The sequence below is a fragment of the Bos indicus x Bos taurus genome, chromosome 10 (genome assembly GCF_003369695.1).
Source record: "Bos indicus x Bos taurus breed Angus x Brahman F1 hybrid chromosome 10, Bos_hybrid_MaternalHap_v2.0, whole genome shotgun sequence".
Classification (NCBI taxonomy): domain Eukaryota; kingdom Metazoa; phylum Chordata; class Mammalia; order Artiodactyla; family Bovidae; genus Bos; species Bos indicus x Bos taurus.
In genome coordinates this window covers 59,042,666-59,053,952 of record NC_040085.1, presented here as the reverse complement: position 1 = coordinate 59,053,952, position 11,287 = coordinate 59,042,666, and the positions used below count along the sequence as shown (strand labels likewise).

At 45.8% G+C, this 11,287-nt stretch overlaps 3 non-coding genes across 3 annotated transcripts; 1 reads left to right on the top strand and 2 right to left on the bottom strand.

Moving 5' to 3' along the window:
- Positions 1-5,802: 5,802 nt before the first annotated feature.
- TRNAH-GUG lies at positions 5,803-5,874 on the bottom strand. Its single transcript has one exon. It is a non-coding gene; the product is annotated as a tRNA-His (tRNA).
- Positions 5,875-7,334: 1,460 nt separating this feature from the next.
- Positions 7,335-7,406, bottom strand: TRNAH-GUG. Its single transcript has one exon. It is a non-coding gene; the product is annotated as a tRNA-His (tRNA).
- A 663-nt stretch (positions 7,407-8,069) lies between these two features.
- Positions 8,070-8,141, top strand: TRNAH-GUG. The gene has a single exon. It is a non-coding gene; the product is annotated as a tRNA-His (tRNA).
- Positions 8,142-11,287: the final 3,146 nt, after the last annotated feature.

The window sequence follows — 11,287 nt, the reverse complement described above, 5'->3', positions numbered from 1 at the left end:
TTAGTGACAGAATAGAAACAGACAAGTCAATAAACCAAGTCTAGAAACAGTTACAGTGTTGTCTATCACAAACCCCTTAATCCCCAGAGGCTCAGATGCTCAAGCGATAGGCATTTTTGTCTTAGAAATAAAGCCAATTTCTCCCCAGAAATATTGTAGCCCTGAGGCCCGACTCCAACACTTGGTTTTGACTGTTGGAAAGACAGCAGCTTCACTTCATCAGCATCCATCCCTCTGACACCACCTCAGTGTCTCCCTCAATGTCTCCCTCTCTCTTAGGCTCATATCTGCTTTGTGAGGGAGCAAAGAGCCACCTGAGGTCCCAAAGGGAAGGAAGCTCAAAACTGGAGTACAGTAAGATGTGATGGCAAAACTGAGAATCTCCTAGGATTCCCAGGGCCCCACGTCTCAAAATATTTGCTGAGTTTCTGCTTTGTGCATATTCTAGTTGGTGTTACAGGACGGTGCTTCTCAAACTATAAAATGAACACAAATCTCCTGGGGAATTTGTTAAACTGAAGTTTCTGTAGGTCTAGCTGGGATGGAATTTCGGTGGAATTCTAACAGGCTTCCAAGTGATACAAATGCAGCTGGTCCTCCCACCACTCTTTGAGGGGCAGGACTGTAGGAGATAATTGAAATGTCTGATATTGTATATGGTTTCATGAGGTATAATAGAGAAAATATCACGCACATCATAAAAATATGCGGCTTCAAATATGACTAATGGACTTCCTAGGTGGTCCAGGGGCTAAGACTCTGTGCTCCCAAAGCAGGGGGTCTGGGTTCCATCCCTGGTCAGGACTAGATCCCAGATTCCACACGGAACAATTAAAGATTCCATATGCTGCAGCTGAAAGATCCTACATGCCACAATGAAGACTGAAGATTCTGCAACTAAGACTCAGTGCAACCTAATAAATAGATATTTGCTTAAAATTGACTAACAAAGCAAAGATATAAATAAATATCTTTATTTATTATAAAGATAATAAATTCTAGAAGAATGATCCAGTAGATTCATATTGGAGGATCTCCTCAATCACCAGGTGTTTAACAGTAATTGTGGGCTCGAGACACATCTCAGGATCAAAAGCAAGACCCTCCTCTTGCCACTGATTCTTACCTTCCTTATATCTGCAAAGGGCATGATGACTGTCCTGTGAGCATTAAGGGAAATCATGGACATGGAGTGATGGAAATGATGGAACAGGCTTTTAGAACTGTAAAGTGCTTACAATGGTAGGTGTCAAATGAAGCCACCTATGTTTAAGAAATATGGAGCTAAGCTTCTGACAGCACAGAGGAATGGAATCAAATAAGGTCTGCACAAAAGTTGTCAGGCTTCACGCAGTGGGTAGACCTGAACTGGGTAGGGTGTGGGTAGATGAAGCAAAGGAGCAAATGGTCATTCCAAGCTAAGAGGTCAGCGTGGGTTGAGTGAACCAGCATACCATTAAGAAGGGGTGAATTCATAGTGAGGAAGATTAGGAAGTAAAATCACATGAGGATGGGGGAGGATATCATAAGGATAGTTTAAATGATAATTAGAGAGCTCTAATACTTTATGTACACCGTGAACTTACTTTTGTCTTAAACTTTTGTTAATGCACTTTCAGAATCAGGCATTGTTGAGCACCTCATGGGGCCAGATAGCTTGCTAGGAACCAAGGATACAGAGGTGAGGCTCTCAAGACTTGGGTGGAGTTTGCCAGATCCAAAGTCTTGTACTTAAGCATGTTAAGCATTGCACCATAGACTCAGGATTCTGAAGGTGATCTGGGTGTTCTCATCACTCAGTGAGCTTAACAAATGTTGAAATGAATAAACATCATTTCTCTTGTTATTTTTATATAGCTATAATTGTGGTATACACAATTTTGTATCCTTATTTTTTTCACTGAACATTGCATAATTTCCCCATTTTTATTATGAAAGCTTTATTTTCTTCCAGGTTTTTTTTTTTTTTTTAATTTCAAACTTACAGAATAATTCAAGTAAGTACAAGTAAGAAAGTACAGGGGAAATCTGTATACCCTTCACCTAGATTCACCACTTTTTAACATTTTGCCACATTTGTTCTATCCCTTCAGCTTTTTCCCCCCCTTAACGATTTGATGCAAGTTTCAGTTGTCATGATGCTTCAGCTCTAAATACTTTAGCAGCCATTCCCTAAGAATAAGGAATTCTTCTATGGGGCCACAAACCATTATCATTAATAGCATTGTCTGTTATACAGTCCATATTAATTTTTTTCCATCCCTCCCTGCCAAATGTCATTTACTTGGGTTTCCCAGGTGGCTCAGTGGTAAAGAATCAGTCTGTCATTGCAGGAGATGCAGAGATGTGGGTTTGATCCCTGGGTCAGGAAGATCCTCTGGACGAGGATAGGGCAAGCACTCCAGTACTCTTGCCTGGAGATTCCCATGGACAGAAGAGCCTGGCAGGCTACAGTCTATAGGATCACAAAGAGTCAGACTTGATTGAGCGACTGTGCACATACATGCTGCTAAGTCGCTTCAGTCGTGTCCGACTCTGTGCGACCCCATAGACAGCAGCCCACCAGGCTCCCCCGTCCCTGGGATTCTCCAGGCAAGAACACTGGAGTGGGTTGCCATTTCCTTCTCCAATGCATGAGAGTGAAAAGTGAAAGTGAAGTCGCTCAGTCGTGTCAGACTCTTAGCGACCCCATGGACTGTGGCCTACCAGGCTCCTCTGCCTATGGGATTTTCCAGGCAAGAGTACTGGAGTGGGGTGCCATTGCCTTCTCCAACACATACATACATATATACATTTGGGATTTTTTCCGTCCAGATTCAGGATTTACCAAGGTTCCCCTGTTGCACTGTTTACTTCTTTACTCTCTTTAAAATCTTGAAATATTTCCCTTTTTTTTTCTTGCTAGTTTGTTTTTCATGACATTGCTCATTTTGAAATGTCCAGGACAGTTGTCATGTAGAATGTTTCACATTTTGGATTTTTCCGTAGTTTCCTCATGATTAGATTCAGGCTTGACATTTAAAAAAAAAAAAAAAGACCACTACATTTGAGATGATGTGGACTTTCCAGTGTGTTACACTGGCAGGCCAGTCAATAGTGCTCATTGTCCTTTATTGGCGATGCTAGGCTTGATCACTTGCTTAAACTGGAGTCCATCAGATCTCTCCATTTCACAATTTAGAGTAAGTTGTGGTGTGATAACCTAAGACTATTAGCTCCCAACATGTTTTACCCAGCGGTCTTAGCTTCCATTGATGATCTATGCTTACATTTGTTATTACACTGGGGATTGCAAAAGGTGACTCTAATTCTGTCATTCTGCATTTATTATCCGGCATTCTTCTGTAAAGAGAGAGTTTCTCCTCCCCCAACCCCTCCACCCAATCCCTGTGGTCTCAAAAAAAATTTTTTTTTAATTTAATATGTATAATCCATTACCATCATTTTTTTAATGCTCAAAACTGTCCTAAATTGGGCCAGTAAGAGCCCTTTCAAGAAGCTTCTGGATTCTGTTGACTTGGTCTTGCCAGTCTTTCAACACTTACTTGCTTTCTCACATAAGATATTCCAGACACAACTTGTACTTACCAGTCTGCAGTTCTTGTACTTGTAATCAATTTCTTTAAAGGGGTCTTACTCCCTTTAGTTGGAGATGGCAGTTAAAAGTTGACTTTGTACTTTAAAAATGGCTATTTAATATCTCATCAAATGAACATACTTTATCACTTTATTTGTTGATCATTTAGGCTATTTCCATTATCCTCCCTTCTAAATAACTGTAACAAACATCTTTATGTGGATAACTTTTCCAAGTTTAGGATAAGTTCCTTTGGCAAGATTCCCAAAAGTGGAGTTATTGGGGCAAAGAGTGTATATTTTTTTCTGACTCTTGTTACACGTTATCCGTTTGCTCTCACAGAAGGTTTTTAAAGTCAACGACTTTTATGTGTTAAGACCAGTGACTTCTCATTTCTCTTTCTCCTGTCTGCTGACCTCCTCTATGCTTAAAGTCCTCTTCTCCCAAACTTTTCTTGAAATGACACTGTTCTCTTTTCTCTCAAGACAAATCCTGTCTTCCTCCCTTAACGTGCTAAGTTTGCACATGTCCCAAAGCCTAGTCCTTAGTGCTCACTTCCCTTGCTGGGTACTGCGTGGGATGTCCTTACTTCTATTTGCTTACCTTTGAGTGCCCAGTCCCATTCTGAACTCTCATTCCTTCTGGTTTTGTCTTTTTCTAAGCCTGGCCCTTGCCTTTGGTCTCCAGCCTTGCCTTGCGTTCATCTCTGTCCACAACCTTGAGAAGACAAACATATCCCAAATATATGAATTCTGTTCTTAGATATTCTGCATGTAGATGGAGCTTCATTTGAGTCATGTTTTCTGGTATAAAAATAACATGGTTCTGTGTTGCAAGAATACAACTTAAAATGCAGCCATACAGCAAACTGGGCCACTTATCTCATTTATGGACTCCATAAGATATCTCTGTTCAAATATTTATGAGGAGGCTGTATTCTTGGAACACAAACATAGTAGGATTCAGTTCTACCTTCACTGAACTTGAATTTTCTAACTTGAGTGGTTTGTGATTTAAGTTGGATTCTGACAATAAGGAAGAAATGGAAGTCCAGTTCAGTTCAGTCTCACAGTCGTGTCTGACTCTGCGACCCCATGGACTGCAGCATGCCAGTCTTCCTTGTCCATCACCAACTCCTGGAGCTTGCTCAAACTCATGTCCATCCAGTTGGTGATGCCATCCAACCCCTCCTCCTCCTGCCTTCAGAGGGTCTCCAAATGAATTCTGACCTTCCAACCTAAAATCAAAAGAGGGCCAATTCCCAGCAGAGCCCAGGCTCCCATCCAACCGTTTTTTTTTTTGGGGGGGGGGGGGGCAAGGTAATGAATGCTTTTCCCTTATCTTATCAACCCAGAGTTCCACCCTCCCCAACCAGGAGCCTGTGCCTGGGGAGAAAAAGGACTAGATCAGGTGGGTGGAGATTCCCCCTGGGGTATGTATACTCTTCTGTAGTGGGAGATAGGTTACCAACGCAAATCTAAGACTTCAAGTTTAGTCTGATTTCTGGGGGTGAGGAAGAAGAGATGTCACCTGTACTATGGAAGAAGCAAGCGGGAATATATGTGCATACATGTATCAGATGACCCTAAGTGGTAAAGAACCCGAGAAGGTTTCAACCCCTGGCTCCGGAGGATCCACTGGCGGAGGGCGTGGCAGCTCATTTCAGTTTTCTTGTCTGGAGAATCCCGTGAACAGAGGGCTACAGTCCATAGAGTCGCAAAGAGTCGGACACGACTGAGCGACTTAGGACACGCATACATATACAAATATTTATTTATACAAAGACTGCCACAGAAAAATATATTGGAAACTGACGACGATTGCTAGATAGGGTGAAGAATGAGAGGGAGACAGTTTTCACTGGGCTTGTTCTTTGTATTCTCCATTTGAAAATGAAGACTTTTTTTTTTTTTTTTAATGTATGAAAAGGAAAGAAATCGCGAGGCCACAGGGTCGCTGTTTTGTTGGTGTAAAATGATTTTGACACTGATTTTCAATTTTTTTCAGGAGGGAAAGGGTTACAATTTGTTTGCTCTAATGCTGCATTCAGAGGATTAAATGAGAATTATTGAAGGTGGCGATCGGAGGTGGCTCAGTTTTCAAAGTAGAGAGATGCAGCGTTTCGTTTCAAAAAAGTGAGTTATGATTTATATAAAGCGTCGTGGACTAGGGTGGGAAAAGGAATTTAAAAGTAGAGGTCCCTTGCCGTGCCATTGTTGCCACAATGCCGTGACTCGGATTCGAACCGAGGTTGCTGCGGCCACAACGCAGAGTACTAACCACTATACGATCACGGCGAGCTACCGGAGACCTGTCAGGCGAACTTTCGGATTGTCTTCTTCAACAGTTATAGGCCTTCCCATTCTGCACGTCACCAAAGGGTCCACCTATGGGGCGGGTTCAGGCCTAAGGCCGAGTCTGAGAATGCGCAGGCGCATTGCTCTTTTGCCAGTTGCTCCGGTTCTCTCCAGTTTGGGTCCATTAGCTACCCGAGATGGTGACGATGCAGTAAGAAAGAGTGGGTTCCATGTAAGGGAGGTGGGAGTTAGGGGGTACCACTTGGGCATCCAGGGACGGGACTGGCCGTGAACTCAAAATGTTCACAAACTGTGTAACTCGCCTTCCTTGGAGGAATCCCATCTCCTGTGCCCTCGAGACCCTTCCAGCACCGCAGACCGGCAGAGGGGAGCTCCTGAGGGCTTCTCTTTGTTGATTCCCCGAGTGACCGAACGCTGCCTCTGAAGGAAGACACCCCCAGAATTGGACTGGCTACTTAGAAGGGACTCCATGAATGTATCTCAACCTGCTGTTCCCCTCATCTGCAGCACCCCCTTCCTTGCTTCCCTTGCTCCCCCGACGGCATTGACTCGTCCGCTCACCTGTGTTTCCGCCGGATCCGGTGCCATCCTCTGTTGTGTCCCTGGGCGCAGCAGGGAGGGAGCCCGATTTTCCTTCTGGATACATCGGAGCTCTCGTCCGCAAGGCGCCTAGAACCAGGCTGAGTCCACAGTAGGCAGTGCCTTTTTGCTAAACAGAACGTGCCACTGGTTCTAATGAGTGAATCCAGAGGGACCACCCGTCTTTCTCCAGTGTCGTCTGCTCTAATCACTACCCCCTTCCCCCACTGCAGAGCAGTCGGAAGGATCCTGCTAAACCCGAATGGAATCTCACTCTTCTAACTCTCTTCCCAACACCCCTCGACTTTCCTCAGTGTCGTTTCCCATTTCTTAGTTACTTGCTTTCAACAGGTCCTTGAGAAGCGCTTAATACTACCTTTCCGACCAGGGCCCGTAAGCGTCGTGGGGATGAGATGAAGAGAAGACCTGCAAAGAGGAATTCTCTTCGTTCCATTTCAAGACCTTAGCTCACGAGATTATCCTGGCTGCTTGCTGCTTGACAAATTCCCTTTCTGCCTGTAAAGAGCTACTTCCAAGGTCACTTGTTCTGCGAAGACTTCTATTACCGGAAGCCCATTTCCAGTGCTGCTATGGAAATTTGTACATATGTTAATTTTAGCACTTTGCCTCTTGAGTGTTCTGTGCTTTGTTTGGGTTGTGCCGGATAACGTGCGTAGCCCAGTGTAAGCGGAAGCCTATATTCTTCCGAAATCCAGTGTAGCTAGACCTGGCGTAAATATCGTTTCTGTCACAAGGGGATTGGGATCCATTTTCGAGAAAATTGTCACAAACTGAAGATAAAAAAAAAATGGAGGAGAACGCTAAAATGCAGCCCCCTTGCCGTGCCACTGCTTTCGCAATGCCGTGACTCGGATTCGAACCGAGGTTGCTGCGGCCACAACGCAGAGTACTAACCACTATACGATCACGGCGAGCTACTGGAGACTTGTGTCTTTTGCTTCTCGCCTGAGCTCTTCTCTGTTTAAAGCCCCGCCCCCTGGCTGTGACATTGCTAATTCCCGCCCATCTTAAACCTCGCCGCTCTGCCCGGGCGTACGCAGGCGCACTGTCTTTCAGCTGTCTCAATATCAGTCCGCACTCTTCCGCGGGACAGATCTTGCGGTTTCACTACCGCGGTGCTAGGTATCTTGGGGTTATCTTACTCCGCATCTCGAAGAAAGTTGTGCTGTGGACCGGAACTGATTTTTCTTCTTGTGAGAGTTAAGAGACAGTCCCATTCCCAGCCAGAGCCTGTTCAGACAGCACGAGCGCCAGGGCACAAAGGGTGTGAGGAAGAGACCGGCGCCGCTATTCGGGTGACCCGGTGGCGCAGGCCTCACATCCCCTCCAGGCTGCGTGAGTCCGGTTCGCAGGCCCGGCGTCCCAGGGGTCCTTTAGTTTGCAAAGTACTTTAACGGTCCAGGCGGACGATCAACGGAGACTTCGGCCCGGAGTCTACGGCGCCTTTACTCCGCTTCAGGCTTTGTGCCAGAACCAGAGGGGCTGATAGTGAGCGACTGGGGCAGGCGAGGGCGGCAGCCATCTAGACGAGGACGACACTGGGTGACGCATTACTCGCGGCGTCCCAGTAGCTCGCCGTGATCGTATAGTGGTTAGTACTCTGCGTTGTGGCCGCAGCAACCTCGGTTCGAATCCGAGTCACGGCATTGTGGCAACAATGGCACGGCAGGGGCGTCTTTTTTAGACTTGGGAAGCAGTATTCTTCTGCGGTTGTTCCCTAACTGCTTCTTGACATTAGGTCAGGGCTGAAATTATATTAATAACTCGGCAAAAAGTGAACCCAGGGGCTTCAGTGAGTCGGCCAACCGTCATCTTCTGTGTTATCAGACTGTTTAATTTTGGGAGGTTGTTCCCTGGGTCGGGAAGATCCCCTGGAGAAGGAAATGGCAACCCACTCCAGTACTCTTGCCTGGAGAATCCCATGGAGGGAGGAGCCTGGTAGGCTACAGTCCGTGGGGTCGCAAAGAGTCGGACACGACTGAGCGACTTCACTTTCACTTTCCGTGTGGTACTCGTTCTCTTTCCTTATTTGCTATCAGTGGTGAAATCATATTTTGGGTTCTCAAAAAAAAAGCCTCATACTTTCTAGTCAATACTTTGGAGTGCAGGGATTATAGGAACACTGTGCAAACGTTTATTAAGAATTAGAAGAGTGCAGATTAGACAATACACCGTGACTAGCGAAAAATCTGACCGCTCTGGACGAATTGGTACCGGTAGCCACTATGAGGTTGCGGAAGAGTTTGTGGCCTCCGTCTCCTCAGCCTTCTGGGTGGGAGGGCTTTTTCTCCTTGAGGATTTTTTTTTCCTAACCTACCTCAGGTTTAAAGCAAATACTATTCGTTACTTTGTTTTGTGAGCACTTGTGAGCACTTAATCCAGGTTTCGGAAAGGCAATGGCATCCCACTCCAGTACTCTTGCCTGGAAAATCCCATGGATGGAGGAACCTGGTAGGCTGCAGTCCATGGGGTCGCTAAGAGTCGGACACGACTGAGCGACTTCCCTTTCACTTTTCACTTTCATGCTTTGGAGAAGGAAATGGCAACCCACTGCAGTGTTCTTGCCTGGAGAGTCCCAGGGATGGGGGAGCCTGGTGGGCTGCCGTCTCTGGGGTCACACAGAGTCGGACACGACAGAAGTGACTTAGCAGTATCCAGGTTTAGCAAATTTAAGTCTGTCATTTGGCAATAGGCAAATGGAAGTAAGTTTTGGAGTTTGCTTTCAGGTGGCTGGGTAGTGGCTGTATCACTGTCAAGGAGGGAATGAGATAGGACTCAGTGAACAATGAGTCCCTCCAGCTTCTCCCAGAGGACCTGGGGTGGGGGGGTGGAGGTAGGGGAGCGGGGCGGGTCGGGGGGGGGGGCGGGGCGGAGTTCAGGGGTTGTAGGGAAGTGGCAGAGTAAGTCAGGAAGAAGTGGGGTTGTGCTCCCTTTACTGACAATATGTCTACAAAAGCATACTGAACCCTGTAAAAGCAAGACACTGGAGTGTTGTAATTTTCCAGGTCTCCTTACTGCCACTTCCCTAAATTTGATGAGTGTAAAGCCATACAACAGGACAACTCAGAGAATGGAATGAGGAAAGATGAGCCTGAGAAACTTGCCCAACTTTGGACACTGATTTAAGTGTTGTCCATATAGAAAATCAACATAACCAGCAGAAAAAGAACCAGCCAACAGGAATGTGACAACCTCTGTTCCTCTGACCACTTAAATAACTACACAGGTTTTAAAATCTGCAACCTGGAATAAGGTGTTAGGGTAGGAAGCAATGAAAGGATCCAGCTTTTCCCCAGTGGCCTTCCCTCCAACCCCCTGTTCCTCTCCTGCTGGTGCTTCAGTGCTGCACAATGAGCTGCTCTCAGAATCTGGAGAGAAGTTCTGGTGCAATCACTTTCCAAGAGCAAAAGGAGTCAACCAAGAAAATAAAACCCACAAACATACATCACTGGACATAACCCATTCTAGCTATTCACATCCAATCCAAGGCAACTGAAGTGTCTTCTGAGATCAGGAATGTAGTAAAGAAAGCTGAACAGAAAGTTTCCGGGTGCAGGAAGATTAACAGAGGGGCAGTGTGTTCTCCTAGTTTCTGACTGCTGACCTTCTTGGCAGATATACAAATATCCTGGAGATGGGTGTATCCAGCTTTCAAAATGACATAATATCCCCTCACTCGATTCCTCTTGCTCTGATTTCAGGCCCATAAAACAGACTTTTGGTAATGATATGCCAGCCCACGTAGACATTCCTGCAGGGAAAAGCATTGCTTTGAACAAGTTTCTGATTAGTTGGTGTTTGTTCTTCTTACTTTGCCATTTGGTTTAGACCCTTGAGTCTAGTTGGTATGATTCATTTCCCTTCAGTCTGCTTATCTCTTGGTGCGCTGACAAAATGTGGAGTTTACAGGCTGGCAAAGCTGAGAGCTAGAGACACTGGCCTGGGATGACCTTATAGAGACTACTGCTCTGGGACACCCTCTCTGAGCCTTCAGCTCCCTCCCCTTAACTTCTTGATTTAAACCACATTTTTCTGTTTCTGATTCTGGGAATGTGGTCCCTTCCTCTACCCCTTCCAGCTGGAAGGCAGAGCTCTTCTCTAGGGTCTCAGCATCAGGAAAGAAGCAAGCAAACCTTCTAGGGCCAAACCTTGAAGGGAACATATGTTTATATGCTTCACAGTGTTTGCTTAAACAATCAACCCCCGTGGTTTTCTGGAGTTCTTGGTGCATCTGGAGTTGTGACTGCTGTAGCTGTCAATCACCACATGGGTGCAGTACAGACTGGACCAGCATCCTTTGGTGTCATCTGGAAGCTAGTTCAGATTCAGAATCTTGGCCCACAAACTGGAACTGCTGTATCAGAATCTTCATTTTAACAGGATTCTCCACAGATTATTCATTTGCACCATAGAGTTTGAAAAGTGCAGGTATGGTTGAGAGAACCACCTGACTCTAATGGAGCCCTTCATTATTTACGCTGTGGATTTTGGGGGTTAGTAGAAGGGACCTGCCTGAGTCTGCTGGTCCTCATTGTCTACTGGGCTTCACTGATGGGGGTGAAAGGGAAGTTTTGAGGAGGAGAAGATGGATTTCTGGGAGGGAGTCACTGAGGGCCCGTGTTTTGGGGCACTTAGGAAGGAGGCAGCAGCCCTGGACTTCCACTAGGAGGTACTGCACCCCAGGGAGTGGATGTAGAATGCTGAAGCCAGATGAAACTTACTCTTGAATATATCCCTTTGACTTTAGCCGCTATAACACTGAGCCCATTCCTCAGGGATTCTCTGGACATTC